This window comes from Oncorhynchus clarkii, unplaced genomic scaffold (assembly GCF_045791955.1).
Source record: "Oncorhynchus clarkii lewisi isolate Uvic-CL-2024 unplaced genomic scaffold, UVic_Ocla_1.0 unplaced_contig_1723_pilon_pilon, whole genome shotgun sequence".
NCBI classification, from domain to species: Eukaryota; Metazoa; Chordata; class Actinopteri; order Salmoniformes; family Salmonidae; genus Oncorhynchus; species Oncorhynchus clarkii.
Genome location: NW_027260956.1, coordinates 422,874 through 440,000, shown reverse-complemented (window position 1 = coordinate 440,000; position 17,127 = coordinate 422,874). Strand labels below are relative to the sequence as shown.

At 42.6% G+C, this 17,127-nt stretch overlaps 2 non-coding genes across 2 annotated transcripts; both read left to right on the top strand.

The window, feature by feature from the left end:
* Nucleotides 1–3,191: 3,191 nt before the first annotated feature.
* Nucleotides 3,192–3,264, top strand: trnar-ccu (transfer RNA arginine (anticodon CCU)). The gene has a single exon. It is a non-coding gene; the product is annotated as a tRNA-Arg (tRNA).
* Nucleotides 3,265–16,255: 12,991 nt separating this feature from the next.
* Nucleotides 16,256–16,328, top strand: trnar-ccu (transfer RNA arginine (anticodon CCU)). The gene has a single exon. It is a non-coding gene; the product is annotated as a tRNA-Arg (tRNA).
* Nucleotides 16,329–17,127: the final 799 nt, after the last annotated feature.

Here is a 17,127-nt window from a genome sequence, read left to right as displayed (position 1 = left end):
CAGAGTGAAGCAGCGGAAGCGTGCTGGGCCCATAACCCAGAAGTCGATGGATCGAAACATCCTCTGCTAAACAGTTTATTTTAAGTGCGAACAACATTTTTTAAAAATGTGTCTTTTCTTTGGCATGTCTTTGTGCCATTATATATATTTTTTTACCTCTTCCAACAGTTCGTATAGGTCATACTGTTTACACAGTATCCCAGTGGCCTAAGACACTGGACTCCTAAGCAATGGATTGTGAGTTCTAGTCTTTTCTGAAGTGGATGAGAGCAGAGTGGAGCAGCGGAAGCGTGCTTGGCCCATAACCCAGAGGTTGATGGATTGAAACCATCCTCTGCTAAACAGTTCATTTTAAGTGCGAACAACATTTTTAAAAAATGTGTCGTTTCATGGGCATGTCTCAGTGCTATTATAATTTTTTTTTTACCTCTTCCAACAGTTCGTATAGGTCATACTGTTTACACAGTATCCCAGTGGCCTAAGATACTGGACTCCTAAGCCATGGATTGTGAGTTCTAGTCTTTTCTGATGTGGCTGAGAGCAGAGTGGCGCAGCGGAAGCGTGCTGGGCCCATAACCCAGAGGTCGATGGATCGAAACCATCCTCTGCTAAACAGTTTATTTTAAGTGCGAACAACATTTTAAAAAAATGTGTCGTTTCATGGGCATAATGTCTCAGTGCCATTATAATTTTTTTTTTGCCTCTTCCAACAGTTCGTATAGGTCATACTGTTTACACAGTATCCCAGTGGCCTAAGATACTGGACTCCTAAGCCATGGATTGTGAGTTCTAGTCTTTTCTGAAGGTGATGAGAGCAGAGTGGCGCAGCGGAAGCGTGCTGGGCCCAAAACCCAGAGGTCGATGGATCGAAACCAACCTCTGCTAAACAGTTTATTTTAAGTGCGAACAACATTTTTTAAAAATGTGTCGTTTCATGGGCATGTCTCAGTGCCATTATATATATTTTTTTACCTCTTCCAAAAGTTCGTATAGGTCATACTGTTTACACAGTATCCCAGTGGCCTAAGACACTGGACTCCTAAGCCAAAGATTTTGAGTTCTAGTCATTTCTGAAGTGGCTGAGAGCAGAGTGGCGCAGCGGAAGCGTGCAGGGTCCATAACGCAGAGGTCGATGGATCGAAACCATCCTCTGCTAAACAGATTATTTTCAAAAATGAAACGCAAACAGAAATTAGAAAGCTAAATTTCATTTGCGTGTCTCAGTGCTATCCAGTACACATTGTTTTTACTGCTTGTATCAGTTCGTACTATTTGCAAAAGGTAGACAGTGCCCCAGTGGCCTAATGGATAAGGCACTGGCCTCCTAAGCCAGGGATTGTGGGTCCCATCTGGGGTGGATGGAAGCAGAGTGGCGCAGCGGAAGCGTGCTATAACCCAGAAGTCGATGGATCGAAACATCCTCTGCTAAACAGTTTATTTTAAGTGCGAACAACATTTTTTAAAAATGTGTCGTTTCATGGGCATGTCTCAGTGCCATTATAATTTTTTTTTTACCTCTTCCAACAGTTAGTATAGGTCATACTGTTTACACAGTATCCCAGTGGCCTAAGATACTGGACTCCTAAGCCATGGATTGTGAGTTCTAGTCTTTTCTGAATTGGCTGAGAGCAGAGTGGCGCAGCGGAAGCGTGCTGGGCCCATAACCCAGAGGTCGATGGATCGAAACCATTCTCTGCTAAACAGTTAATTTTAAGTGCGAACAACATTTTTAAAAAATGTGTCGTTTCATGGGCATGTCTCAGTGCCATTATAATTTTTTTTTTTACCTCTTCCAACAGTTCGTATAGGTCATACTGTTTACACAGTATCCCAGTGGCCTAAGACACTGGACTCCTAAGCAATGGATTGTGAGTTCTAGTATTTTCTGAAGGGGATGAGAGCAGAGTGAAGCAGCGGAAGCGTGCTGGGCCCATAACCCAGAAGTCGATGGATCGAAACATCCTCTGCTAAACAGTTTATTTTAAGTGCGAACAACATTTTTTAAAAATGTGTCTTTTCTTTGGCATGTCTTTGTGCCATTATATATATTTTTTTACCTCTTCCAACAGTTCGTATAGGTCATACTGTTTACACAGTATCCCAGTGGCCTAAGACACTGGACTCCTAAGCAATGGATTGTGAGTTCTAGTCTTTTCTGAAGTGGCTGAGAGCAGAGTGGAGCAGCGGAAGCGTGCTTGGCCCATAACCCAGAGGTTGATGGATCGAAACCATCCTCTGCTAAACAGTTCATTTTAAGTGCGAACAACATTTTTAAAAAATGTGTCGTTTCATGGGCATGTCTCAGTGCTATTATAATTTTTTTTTTACCTCTTCCAACAGTTCGTATAGGTCATACTGTTTACACAGTATCCCAGTGGCCTAAGATACTGGACTCCTAAGCCATGGATTGTGAGTTCTAGTCTTTTCTGATGTGGCTGAGAGCAGAGTGGCGCAGCGGAAGCGTGCTGGGCCCATAACCCAGAGGTCGATGGATCGAAACCATCCTCTGCTAAACAGTTTATTTTAAGTGCGAACAACATTTTAAAAAAATGTGTCGTTTCATGGGCATAATGTCTCAGTGCCATTATATATATTTTTTTGCCTCTTCCAACAGTTCGTATAGGTCATACTGTTTACACAGTATCCCAGTGGCCTAAGATACTGGACTCCTAAGCCATGGATTGTGAGTTCTAGTCTTTTCTGAAGGTGATGAGAGCAGAGTGGCGCAGCGGAAGCGTGCTGGGCCCAAAACCCAGAGGTCGATGGATCGAAACTAACCTCTGCTAAACAGTTTATTTTAAGTGCGAACAACATTTTTTAAAAATGTGTCGTTTCATGGGCATGTCTCAGTGCCATTATATATATTTTTTTACCTCTTCCAAAAGTTCGTATAGGTCATACTGTTTACACAGTATCCCAGTGGCCTAAGACACTGGACTCCTAAGCCAAAGATTTTGAGTTCTAGTCATTTCTGAAGTGGCTGAGAGCAGAGTGGCGCAGCGGAAGCGTGCAGGGTCCATAACGCAGAGGTCGATGGATCGAAACCATCCTCTGCTAAACAGATTATTTTCAAAAATGAAACGCAAACAGAAATTAGAAAGCTAAATTTCATTTGCATGTCTCAGTGCTATCCAGTACACATTGTTTTTACTGCTTGTATCAGTTTGTACTATTTGCAAAAGGTAGACAGTGCCCCAGTGGCCTAATGGATAAGGCACTGGCCTCCTAAGCCAGGGATTGTGGGTTCAAGTCCCATCTGGGGTGGATGGAAGCAGAGTGGCGCAGCGGAAGCGTGCTGGGCCCATAACCCAGAGGTCGATGGATCGAAACCATCCTCTGCTAAACAGTTTATTTTAAGTGCGAACAACATTTTTAAAAAATATGTCGTTTCATGGGCATAATGTCTCAGTGCCATTATAATTTTTTTTTACCTCTTCCAACAGTTCGTATAGGTCATACTGTTTACACAGTATCCCAGTGGCCTAAGATACTGGACTCCTAAGCCATGGATTGTGAGTTCTAGTCTTTTCTGAAGTGGCTGAGAGCAGAGTGGCGCAGCGGAAGCGTGCTGGGCCCATAACCCAGAAGTCGATGGATCGAAACATCCTCTGCTAAACAGTTTATTTTAAGTGCGAACAACATTTTTTTAAAATGTGTCGTTTCATGGGCATGTCTCAGTGCCATTATATATATTTTTTTACCTCTTCCAACAGTTCGTATAGGTCATACTGTTTACACAGTATCCCAGTGGCCTAAGATACTGGACTCCTAAGCCAAAGATTTTGAGGTCTAGTCTTTTCTGAAGTGGCTGAGAGCAGAGTGGCGCAGCGGAAGCGTGCTGGGCCCATAACCCAGAGGTCGATGGATCGAAACCATCCTCTGCTAAACAGTTTATTTTAAGTGCGAACAACATTTTTAAAAAATATGTCGTTTCATGGGCATAATGTCTCAGTGCCATTATACATTTTTTTTTACCTCTTCCAACAGTTCGTATAGGTCATACTGTTTACACAGTATCCCAGTGGCCTAAGATACTGGACTCCTAAGCCATGGATTGTGAGTTCTAGTCTCTTCTGAATTGGCTGAGAGCAGAGTGGCGCAGCGGAAGCGTGCTGGGCCCATAACCCAGAGGTCGATGGATCGAAACCATTCTCTGCTAAACAGTTAATTTTAAGTGCGAACAACATTTTTAAAAAATGTGTCGTTTCATGGGCATGTCTCAGTGCCATTATAATTTTTTTTTTTACCTCTTCCAACAGTTCGTATAGGTCATACTGTTTACACAGTATCCCAGTGGCCTCAGACACTGGACTCCTAAGCAATGGATTGTGAGTTCTAGTATTTTCTGAAGGGGATGAGAGCAGAGTGAAGCAGCGGAAGCGTGCTGGGCCCATAACCCAGAAGTCGATGGATCGAAACCATCCTCTGCTAAACAGTTTATTTTAAGTGCGAACAACATTTTTAAAAAATATGTCGTTTCATGGGCATAATGTCTCAGTGCCATTATAATTTTTTTTTACCTCTTCCAACAGTTCGTATAGGTCATACTGTTTACACAGTATCCCAGTGGCCTAAGATACTGGACTCCTAAGCCATGGATTGTGAGTTCTAGTCTTTTCTGAAGTGGCTGAGAGCAGAGTGGCGCAGCGGAAGCGTGCTGGGCCCATAACCCAGAAGTCGATGGATCGAAACATCCTCTGCTAAACAGTTTATTTTAAGTGCGAACAACATTTTTTTAAAATGTGTCGTTTCATGGGCATGTCTCAGTGCCATTATAATTTTTTTTTTTACCTCTTCCAACAGTTCGTATAGGTCATACTGTTTACACAGTATCCCAGTGGCCTCAGACACTGGACTCCTAAGCAATGGATTGTGAGTTCTAGTATTTTCTGAAGGGGATGAGAGCAGAGTGAAGCAGCGGAAGCGTGCTGGGCCCATAACCCAGAGGTCGATGGATCGAAACCATCCTCTGCTAAACAGTTTATTTTAAGTGCGAACAACATTTTTTAAAAATATGTCGTTTCATGGGCATAATGTCTCAGTGCCATTATAATTTTTTTTTACCTCTTCCAACAGTTCGTATAGGTCATACTGTTTACACAGTATCCCAGTGGCCTAAGATACTGGACTCCTAAGCCATGGATTGTGAGTTCTAGTCTTTTCTGAAGTGGCTGAGAGCAGAGTGGCGCAGCGGAAGCGTGCTGGGCCCATAACCCAGAAGTCGATGGATCGAAACATCCTCTGCTAAACAGTTTATTTTAAGTGCGAACAACATTTTTTAAAAATGTGTCGTTTCATGGGCATGTCTCAGTGCCATTATATATATTTTTTTACCTCTTCCAACAGTTCGTATAGGTCATACTGTTTACACAGTATCCCAGTGGCCTAAGATACTGGACTCCTAAGCCAAAGATTTTGAGTTCTAGTCTTTTCTGAAGTGGCTGAGAGCAGAGTGGCGCAGCGGAAGCGTGCTGGGCCCATAACCCAGAAGTCGATGGATCGAAACATCCTCTGCTAAACAGTTTATTTTAAGTGCGAACAACATTTTTTTTAAATGTGTCGTTTCATGGGCATGTCTCAGTGCCATTATATATATTTTTTTACCTCTTCCAACAGTTCGTATAGGTCATACTGTTTACACAGTATCCCAGTGGCCTAAGATACTGGACTCCTAAGCCAAAGATTTTGAGTTCTAGTCTTTTCTGAAGTGGCTGAGAGCAGAGTGGCGCAGCGGAAGCGTGCTGGGCCCATAACCCAGAGGTCGATGGATCGAAACCATCCTCTGCTAAACAGTTTATTTTAAGTGCGAACAACATTTTTAAAAAATGTGTCGTTTCATGGGCATAATGTCTCAGTGCCATTATACATTTTTTTTTACCTCTTCCAACAGTTCGTATAGGTCATACTGTTTACACAGTATCCCAGTGGCCTAAGATACTGGACTCCTAAGCCATGGATTGTGAGTTCTAGTCTTTTCTGAAATGGCTGAGAGCAGAGTGGAGCAGTGGAAGCGTGCTTGGCCCATAACCCAGAGGTTGATGGATCGAAACCATCCTCTGCTAAACAGTTCATTTTAAGTGCGACCAACATTTTAAAAAAATGTGTCGTTTCATGGGCATGTCTCAGTGCCATTATATTTTTTTTTTTACCTCTTCCAACAGTTCGTATAGGTCATACTGTTTACACAGTATCCCAGTGGCCTAAGATACTGGACTCCTAAGCCATGGATTGTGAGTTCTAGTCTTTTGTGAAGTTGCTGAGAGCAGAGTGGAGCAGCGGAAGCGTGCTTGGCCCATAACCCAGAGGTTGATGGATCGAAACCATCCTCTGCTAAACAGTTCATTTTAAGTGCGAACAACATTTTTAAAAAATGTGTCGTTTCATGGGCATAATGTCTCAGTGCCATTATAATTTTTTTTTACCTCTTCCAACAGTTCGTATAGGTCATACTGTTTACACAGTATCCCAGTGGCCTAAGATACTGGACTCCTAAGCCATGGATTGTGAGTTCTAGTCTTTTCTGAAGTGGCTGAGAGCAGAGTGGCGCAGCGGAAGCGTGCTGGGCCCATAACCCAGAAGTCGATGGATCGAAACATCCTCTGCTAAACAGTTTATTTTAAGTGCGAACAACATTTTTTAAAAATGTGTCGTTTCATGGGCATGTCTCAGTGCCATTATATATATTTTTTTACCTCTTCCAACAGTTCGTATAGGTCATACTGTTTACACAGTATCCCAGTGGCCTAAGATACTGGACTCCTAAGCCAAAGATTTTGAGGTCTAGTCTTTTCTGAAGTGGCTGAGAGCAGAGTGGCGCAGCGGAAGCGTGCTGGGCCCATAACCCAGAGGTCGATGGATCGAAACCATCCTCTGCTAAACAGTTTATTTTAAGTGCGAACAACATTTTTAAAAAATGTGTCGTTTCATGGGCATAATGTCTCAGTGCCATTATACATTTTTTTTTACCTCTTCCAACAGTTCGTATAGGTCATACTGTTTACACAGTATCCCAGTGGCCTAAGATACTGGACTCCTAAGCCATGGATTGTGAGTTCTAGTCTTTTCTGAATTGGCTGAGAGCAGAGTGGAGCAGCGGAAGCGTGCTGGGCCCATAACCCAGAGGTCGATGGATCGAAACCATTCTCTGCTAAACAGTTAATTTTAAGTGCGAACAACATTTTTAAAAAATGTGTCGTTTCATGGGCATGTCTCAGTGCCATTATAATTTTTTTTTTACCTCTTCCAACAGTTCGTATAGGTCATACTGTTTACACAGTATCCCAGTGGCCTAAGATACTGGACTCCTAAGCCATGGATTGTGAGTTCTAGTCTTTTGTGAAGTTGCTGAGAGCAGAGTGGAGCAGCGGAAGCGTGCTTGGCCCATAACCCAGAGGTTGATGGATCGAAACCATCCTCTGCTAAACAGTTCATTTTAAGTGCGAACAACATTTTTAAAAAATGTGTCGTTTCATGGGCATAATGTCTCAGTGCCATTATAATTTTTTTTTACCTCTTCCAACAGTTCGTATAGGTCATACTGTTTACACAGTATCCCAGTGGCCTAAGATACTGGACTCCTAAGCCATGGATTGTGAGTTCTAGTCTTTTCTGAAGTGGCTGAGAGCAGAGTGGCGCAGCGGAAGCGTGCTGGGCCCATAACCCAGAAGTCGATGGATCGAAACATCCTCTGCTAAACAGTTTATTTTAAGTGCGAACAACATTTTTTTAAAATGTGTCGTTTCATGGGCATGTCTCAGTGCCATTATATATATTTTTTTACCTCTTCCAACAGTTCGTATAGGTCATACTGTTTACACAGTATCCCAGTGGCCTAAGATACTGGACTCCTAAGCCAAAGATTTTGAGGTCTAGTCTTTTCTGAAGTGGCTGAGAGCAGAGTGGCGCAGCGGAAGCGTGCTGGGCCCATAACCCAGAGGTCGATGGATCGAAACCATCCTCTGCTAAACAGTTTATTTTAAGTGCGAACAACATTTTTAAAAAATGTGTCGTTTCATGGGCATAATGTCTCAGTGCCATTATACATTTTTTTTTACCTCTTCCAACAGTTCGTATAGGTCATACTGTTTACACAGTATCCCAGTGGCCTAAGATACTGGACTCCTAAGCCATGGATTGTGAGTTCTAGTCTTTTCTGAATTGGCTGAGAGCAGAGTGGAGCAGCGGAAGCGTGCTGGGCCCATAACCCAGAGGTCGATGGATCGAAACCATTCTCTGCTAAACAGTTAATTTTAAGTGCGAACAACATTTTTTTAAAATGTGTCGTTTCATGGGCATGTCTTAGTGCCATTATATATATTTTTTTACCTCTTCCAACAGTTCGTATAGGTCATACTGTTTACACAGTATCCCAGTGGCCTAAGATACTGGACTCCTAAGCCATGGATTGTGAGTTCTAGTCTTTTCTGAAGTGGCTGAGAGCAGAGTTGAGCAGCGGAAGCGTGCTTGGCCCATAACCCAGAGGTTGATGGATCGAAACCATACTCTGCTAAACAGTTCATTTTAAGTGCGAACAACATTTTTAAAAAATGTGTCGTTTCATGGGCATGTCTCAGTGCCATTATAATTTTTTTTTTACCTCTTCCAACAGTTAGTATAGGTCATACTGTTTACACAGTATCCCAGTGGCCTAAGATACTGGACTCCTAAGCCATGGATTGTGAGTTCTAGTCTTTTCTGAAGTGGCTGAGAGCAGAGTGGCACAGCGGAAGCGTGCTGGGCCCATAACCCAGAAGTCGATGGATCGAAACATCCTCTGCTAAACAGTTTATTTTAAGTGCGAACAACATTTTTTTAAAATGTGTCGTTTCATGGGCATGTCTCAGTGCCATTATATATATTTTTTTACCTCTTCCAACAGTTCGTATAGGTCATACTGTTTACACAGTATCCCAGTGGCCTAAGATACTGGACTCCTAAGCCAAAGATTTTGAGTTCTAGTCTTTTCTGAAGTGGCTGAGAGCAGAGTGGCGCAGCGGAAGCGTGCTGGGCCCATAACCCAGAGGTCGATGGATCGAAACCATCCTCTGCTAAACAGTTTATTTTAAGTGCGAACAACATTTTTAAAAAATGTGTCGTTTCATGGGCATAATGTCTCAGTGCCATTATACATTTTTTTTTACCTCTTCCAACAGTTCGTATAGGTCATACTGTTTACACAGTATCCCAGTGGCCTAAGATACTGGACTCCTAAGCCATGGATTGTGAGTTCTAGTCTTTTCTGAAGTGGCTGAGAGCAGAGTGGCGCAGCGGAAGCGTGCTGGGCCCATAACCCAGAAGTCGATGGATCGAAACATCCTCTGCTAAACAGTTTATTTTAAGTGCGAACAACATTTTTTAAAAATGTGTCGTTTCATGGGCATGTCTCAGTGCCATTATATATATTTTTTTACCTCTTCCAACAGTTCGTATAGGTCATACTGTTTACACAGTATCCCAGTGGCCTAAGATACTGGACTCCTAAGCCATGGATTGTGAGTTCTAGTCTTTTCTGAAGTGGCTGAGAGCAGAGTGGCGCAGCGGAAGCGTGCTGGGCCCATAACCCAGAAGTCGATGGATCGAAACCATCCTCTGCTAAACAGTTTATTTTAAGTGCGAACAACATTTTTTTTAAATGTGTCGTTTCATGGGCATGTCTCAGTGCCATTATATATATTTTTTTACCTCTTCCAACAGTTCGTATAGGTCATACTGTTTACACAGTATCCCAGTGGCCTAAGATACTGGACTCCTAAGCCAAAGATTTTGAGGTCTAGTCTTTTCTGAAGTGGCTGAGAGCAGAGTGGCGCAGCGGAAGCGTGCTGGGCCCATAACCCAGAGGTCGATGGATCGAAACCATCCTCTGCTAAACAGTTTATTTTAAGTGCGAACAACATTTTTAAAAAATATGTCGTTTCATGGGCATAATGTCTCAGTGCCATTATACATTTTTTTTTACCTCTTCCAACAGTTCGTATAGGTCATACTGTTTACACAGTATCCCAGTGGCCTAAGATACTGGACTCCTAAGCCATGGATTGTGAGTTCTAGTCTTTTCTGAATTGGCTGAGAGCAGAGTGGCGCAGCGGAAGCGTGCTGGGCCCATAACCCAGAGGTCGATGGATCGAAACCATTCTCTGCTAAACAGTTAATTTTAAGTGCGAACAACATTTTTAAAAAATGTGTCGTTTCATGGGCATGTCTCAGTGCCATTATAATTTTTTTTTTTACCTCTTCCAACAGTTCGTATAGGTCATACTGTTTACACAGTATCCCAGTGGCCTCAGACACTGGACTCCTAAGCAATGGATTGTGAGTTCTAGTATTTTCTGAAGGGGATGAGAGCAGAGTGAAGCAGCGGAAGCGTGCTGGGCCCATAACCCAGAAGTCGATGGATCGAAACCATCCTCTGCTAAACAGTTTATTTTAAGTGCGAACAACATTTTTAAAAAATATGTCGTTTCATGGGCATAATGTCTCAGTGCCATTATAATTTTTTTTTACCTCTTCCAACAGTTCGTATAGGTCATACTGTTTACACAGTATCCCAGTGGCCTAAGATACTGGACTCCTAAGCCATGGATTGTGAGTTCTAGTCTTTTCTGAAGTGGCTGAGAGCAGAGTGGCGCAGCGGAAGCGTGCTGGGCCCATAACCCAGAAGTCGATGGATCGAAACATCCTCTGCTAAACAGTTTATTTTAAGTGCGAACAACATTTTTTTAAAATGTGTCGTTTCATGGGCATGTCTCAGTGCCATTATAATTTTTTTTTTTACCTCTTCCAACAGTTCGTATAGGTCATACTGTTTACACAGTATCCCAGTGGCCTCAGACACTGGACTCCTAAGCAATGGATTGTGAGTTCTAGTATTTTCTGAAGGGGATGAGAGCAGAGTGAAGCAGCGGAAGCGTGCTGGGCCCATAACCCAGAGGTCGATGGATCGAAACCATCCTCTGCTAAACAGTTTATTTTAAGTGCGAACAACATTTTTTAAAAATATGTCGTTTCATGGGCATAATGTCTCAGTGCCATTATAATTTTTTTTTACCTCTTCCAACAGTTCGTATAGGTCATACTGTTTACACAGTATCCCAGTGGCCTAAGATACTGGACTCCTAAGCCATGGATTGTGAGTTCTAGTCTTTTCTGAAGTGGCTGAGAGCAGAGTGGCGCAGCGGAAGCGTGCTGGGCCCATAACCCAGAAGTCGATGGATCGAAACATCCTCTGCTAAACAGTTTATTTTAAGTGCGAACAACATTTTTTAAAAATGTGTCGTTTCATGGGCATGTCTCAGTGCCATTATATATATTTTTTTACCTCTTCCAACAGTTCGTATAGGTCATACTGTTTACACAGTATCCCAGTGGCCTAAGATACTGGACTCCTAAGCCAAAGATTTTGAGTTCTAGTCTTTTCTGAAGTGGCTGAGAGCAGAGTGGCGCAGCGGAAGCGTGCTGGGCCCATAACCCAAAGGTCGATGGATCTAAACCATCCTCTGCTAAACAGTTTATTTTAAGTGCGAACAACATTTTTAAAAAATGTGTCGTTTCATGGGCATAATGTCTCAGTGCCATTATACATTTTTTTTTACCTCTTCCAACAGTTCGTATAGGTCATACTGTTTACACAGTATCCCAGTGGCCTCAGACACTGGACTCCTAAGCAATGGATTGTGAGTTCTAGTATTTTCTGAAGGGGATGAGAGCAGAGTGAAGCAGCGGAAGCGTGCTGGGCCCATAACCCAGAAGTCGATGGATCGAAACCATCCTCTGCTAAACAGTTTATTTTAAGTGCGAACAACATTTTTAAAAAATATGTCGTTTCATGGGCATAATGTCTCAGTGCCATTATAATTTTTTTTTACCTCTTCCAACAGTTCGTATAGGTCATACTGTTTACACAGTATCCCAGTGGCCTAAGATACTGGACTCCTAAGCCATGGATTGTGAGTTCTAGTCTTTTCTGAAGTGGCTGAGAGCAGAGTGGCGCAGCGGAAGCGTGCTGGGCCCATAACCCAGAAGTCGATGGATCGAAACATCCTCTGCTAAACAGTTTATTTTAAGTGCGAACAACATTTTTTTAAAATGTGTCGTTTCATGGGCATGTCTCAGTGCCATTATAATTTTTTTTTTTACCTCTTCCAACAGTTCGTATAGGTCATACTGTTTACACAGTATCCCAGTGGCCTCAGACACTGGACTCCTAAGCAATGGATTGTGAGTTCTAGTATTTTCTGAAGGGGATGAGAGCAGAGTGAAGCAGCGGAAGCGTGCTGGGCCCATAACCCAGAGGTCGATGGATCGAAACCATCCTCTGCTAAACAGTTTATTTTAAGTGCGAACAACATTTTTTAAAAATATGTCGTTTCATGGGCATAATGTCTCAGTGCCATTATAATTTTTTTTTACCTCTTCCAACAGTTCGTATAGGTCATACTGTTTACACAGTATCCCAGTGGCCTAAGATACTGGACTCCTAAGCCATGGATTGTGAGTTCTAGTCTTTTCTGAAGTGGCTGAGAGCAGAGTGGCGCAGCGGAAGCGTGCTGGGCCCATAACCCAGAAGTCGATGGATCGAAACATCCTCTGCTAAACAGTTTATTTTAAGTGCGAACAACATTTTTTAAAAATGTGTCGTTTCATGGGCATTTCTCAGTGCCATTATATATATTTTTTTACCTCTTCCAACAGTTCGTATAGGTCATACTGTTTACACAGTATCCCAGTGGCCTAAGATACTGGACTCCTAAGCCAAAGATTTTGAGTTCTAGTCTTTTCTGAAGTGGCTGAGAGCAGAGTGGCGCAGCGGAAGCGTGCTGGGCCCATAACCCAGAGGTCGATGGATCGAAACCATCCTCTGCTAAACAGTTTATTTTAAGTGCGAACAACATTTTTAAAAAATGTGTCGTTTCATGGGCATAATGTCTCAGTGCCATTATACATTTTTTTTTACCTCTTCCAACAGTTCGTATAGGTCATACTGTTTACACAGTATCCCAGTGGCCTAAGATACTGGACTCCTAAGCCATGGATTGTGAGTTCTAGTCTTTTCTGAAATGGCTGAGAGCAGAGTGGAGCAGTGGAAGCGTGCTTGGCCCATAACCCAGAGGTTGATGGATCGAAACCATCCTCTGCTAAACAGTTCATTTTAAGTGCGACCAACATTTTAAAAAAATGTGTCGTTTCATGGGCATGTCTCAGTGCCATTATATTTTTTTTTTTACCTCTTCCAACAGTTCGTATAGGTCATACTGTTTACACAGTATCCCAGTGGCCTAAGATACTGGACTCCTAAGCCATGGATTGTGAGTTCTAGTCTTTTGTGAAGTTGCTGAGAGCAGAGTGGAGCAGCGGAAGCGTGCTTGGCCCATAACCCAGAGGTTGATGGATCGAAACCATCCTCTGCTAAACAGTTCATTTTAAGTGCGAACAACATTTTTAAAAAATGTGTCGTTTCATGGGCATAATGTCTCAGTGCCATTATAATTTTTTTTTACCTCTTCCAACAGTTCGTATAGGTCATACTGTTTACACAGTATCCCAGTGGCCTAAGATACTGGACTCCTAAGCCATGGATTGTGAGTTCTAGTCTTTTCTGAAGTGGCTGAGAGCAGAGTGGCGCAGCGGAAGCGTGCTGGGCCCATAACCCAGAAGTCGATGGATCGAAACATCCTCTGCTAAACAGTTTATTTTAAGTGCGAACAACATTTTTTAAAAATGTGTCGTTTCATGGGCATGTCTCAGTGCCATTATATATATTTTTTTACCTCTTCCAACAGTTCGTATAGGTCATACTGTTTACACAGTATCCCAGTGGCCTAAGATACTGGACTCCTAAGCCAAAGATTTTGAGGTCTAGTCTTTTCTGAAGTGGCTGAGAGCAGAGTGGCGCAGCGGAAGCGTGCTGGGCCCATAACCCAGAGGTCGATGGATCGAAACCATCCTCTGCTAAACAGTTTATTTTAAGTGCGAACAACATTTTTAAAAAATGTGTCGTTTCATGGGCATAATGTCTCAGTGCCATTATACATTTTTTTTTACCTCTTCCAACAGTTCGTATAGGTCATACTGTTTACACAGTATCCCAGTGGCCTAAGATACTGGACTCCTAAGCCATGGATTGTGAGTTCTAGTCTTTTCTGAATTGGCTGAGAGCAGAGTGGAGCAGCGGAAGCGTGCTGGGCCCATAACCCAGAGGTCGATGGATCGAAACCATTCTCTGCTAAACAGTTAATTTTAAGTGCGAACAACATTTTTAAAAAATGTGTCGTTTCATGGGCATGTCTCAGTGCCATTATAATTTTTTTTTTACCTCTTCCAACAGTTCGTATAGGTCATACTGTTTACACAGTATCCCAGTGGCCTAAGATACTGGACTCCTAAGCCATGGATTGTGAGTTCTAGTCTTTTGTGAAGTTGCTGAGAGCAGAGTGGAGCAGCGGAAGCGTGCTTGGCCCATAACCCAGAGGTTGATGGATCGAAACCATCCTCTGCTAAACAGTTCATTTTAAGTGCGAACAACATTTTTAAAAAATGTGTCGTTTCATGGGCATAATGTCTCAGTGCCATTATAATTTTTTTTTACCTCTTCCAACAGTTCGTATAGGTCATACTGTTTACACAGTATCCCAGTGGCCTAAGATACTGGACTCCTAAGCCATGGATTGTGAGTTCTAGTCTTTTCTGAAGTGGCTGAGAGCAGAGTGGCGCAGCGGAAGCGTGCTGGGCCCATAACCCAGAAGTCGATGGATCGAAACATCCTCTGCTAAACAGTTTATTTTAAGTGCGAACAACATTTTTTAAAAATGTGTCGATTCATGGGCATGTCTCAGTGCCATTATATATTTTTTTTTACCTCTTCCAACAGTTCGTATAGGTCATACTGTTTACACAGTATCCCAGTGGCCTAAGATACTGGACTCCTAAGCCAAAGATTTTGAGGTCTAGTCTTTTCTGAAGTGGCTGAGAGCAGAGTGGCGCAGCGGAAGCGTGCTGGGCCCATAACCCAGAGGTCGATGGATCGAAACCATCCTCTGCTAAACAGTTTATTTTAAGTGCGAACAACATTTTTAAAAAATGTGTCGTTTCATGGGCATAATGTCTCAGTGCCATTATACATTTTTTTTTACCTCTTCCAACAGTTCGTATAGGTCATACTGTTTACACAGTATCCCAGTGGCCTAAGATACTGGACTCCTAAGCCATGGATTGTGAGTTCTAGTCTTTTCTGAATTGGCTGAGAGCAGAGTGGAGCAGCGGAAGCGTGCTGGGCCCATAACCCAGAGGTCGATGGATCGAAACCATTCTCTGCTAAACAGTTAATTTTAAGTGCGAACAACATTTTTAAAAAATGTGTCGTTTCATGGGCATGTCTCAGTGCCATTATAATTTTTTTTTTTACCTCTTCCAACAGTTCGTATAGGTCATACTGTTTACACAGTATCCCAGTGGCCTCAGACACTGGACTCCTAAGCAATGGATTGTGAGTTCTAGTATTTTCTGAAGGGGATGAGAGCAGAGTGAAGCAGCGGAAGCGTGCTGGGCCCATAACCCAGAAGTCGATGGATCGAAACATCCTCTGCTAAACAGTTTATTTTAAGTGCGAACAACATTTTTTTAAAATGTGTCGTTTCATGGGCATGTCTTAGTGCCATTATATATATTTTTTTACCTCTTCCAACAGTTCGTATAGGTCATACTGTTTACACAGTATCCCAGTGGCCTAAGATACTGGACTCCTAAGCCATGGATTGTGAGTTCTAGTCTTTTCTGAAGTGGCTGAGAGCAGAGTGGAGCAGCGGAAGCGTGCTTGGCCCATAACCCAGAGGTTGATGGATCGAAACCATACTCTGCTAAACAGTTCATTTTAAGTGCGAACAACATTTTTAAAAAATGTGTCGTTTCATGGGCATGTCTCAGTGCCATTATAATTTTTTTTTACCTCTTCCAACAGTTAGTATAGGTCATACTGTTTACACAGTATCCCAGTGGCCTAAGATACTGGACTCCTAAGCCATGGATTGTGAGTTCTAGTCTTTTCTGAAGTGGCTGAGAGCAGAGTGGCACAGCGGAAGCGTGCTGGGCCCATAACCCAGAAGTCGATGGATCGAAACCATCCTCTGCTAAACAGATTATTTTCAAAAATGAAACGCAAACAGAAATTAGAAAGCTAAATTTCATTTGCGTGTCTCAGTGCTATCCAGTACACATTGTTTTTACTGCTTGTATCAGTTCGTACTATTTGCAAAAGGTAGACAGTGCCCCAGTGGCCTAATGGATAAGGCACTGGCCTCCTAAGCCAGGGATTGTGGGTTCAAGTCCCATCTGGGGTGGATGGAAGCACAGTGGCGCAGCGGAAGCGTGCTATAACCCAGAAGTCGATGGATCGAAACATCCTCTGCTAAACAGTTTATTTTAAGTGCGAACAACATTTTTTAAAAATGTGTCGTTTCATGGGCATGTCTCAGTGCCATTATAATTTTTTTTTTACCTCTTCCAACAGTTAGTATAGGTCATACTGTTTACACAGTATCCCAGTGGCCTAAGATACTGGACTCCTAAGCCATGGATTGTGAGTTCTAGTCTTTTCTGAATTGGCTGAGAGCAGAGTGGCGCAGCGGAAGCGTGCTGGGCCCATAACCCAGAGGTCGATGGATCGAAACCATTCTCTGCTAAACAGTTACTTTTAAGTGCGAACAACATTTTTAAAAAATGTGTCGTTTCATGGGCATGTCTCAGTGCCATTATAATTTTTTTTTTTACCTCTTCCAACAGTTCGTATAGGTCATACTGTTTACACAGTATCCCAGTGGCCTAAGACACTGGACTCCTAAGCAATGGATTGTGAGTTCTAGTATTTTCTGAAGGGGATGAGAGCAGAGTGAAGCAGCGGAAGCGTGCTGGGCCCATAACCCAGAAGTCGATGGATCGAAACATCCTCTGCTAAACAGTTTATTTTAAGTGAAAACAACATTTTTTAAAAATGTGTCGTTTCATGGGCATGTCTTAGTGCCATTATATATATTTTTTTACCTCTTCCAACAGTTCGTATAGGTCATACTGTTTACACAGTATCCCAGTGGCCTAAGATACTGGACTCCTAAGCCAAAGATTTTGAGATCTAGTCTTTTC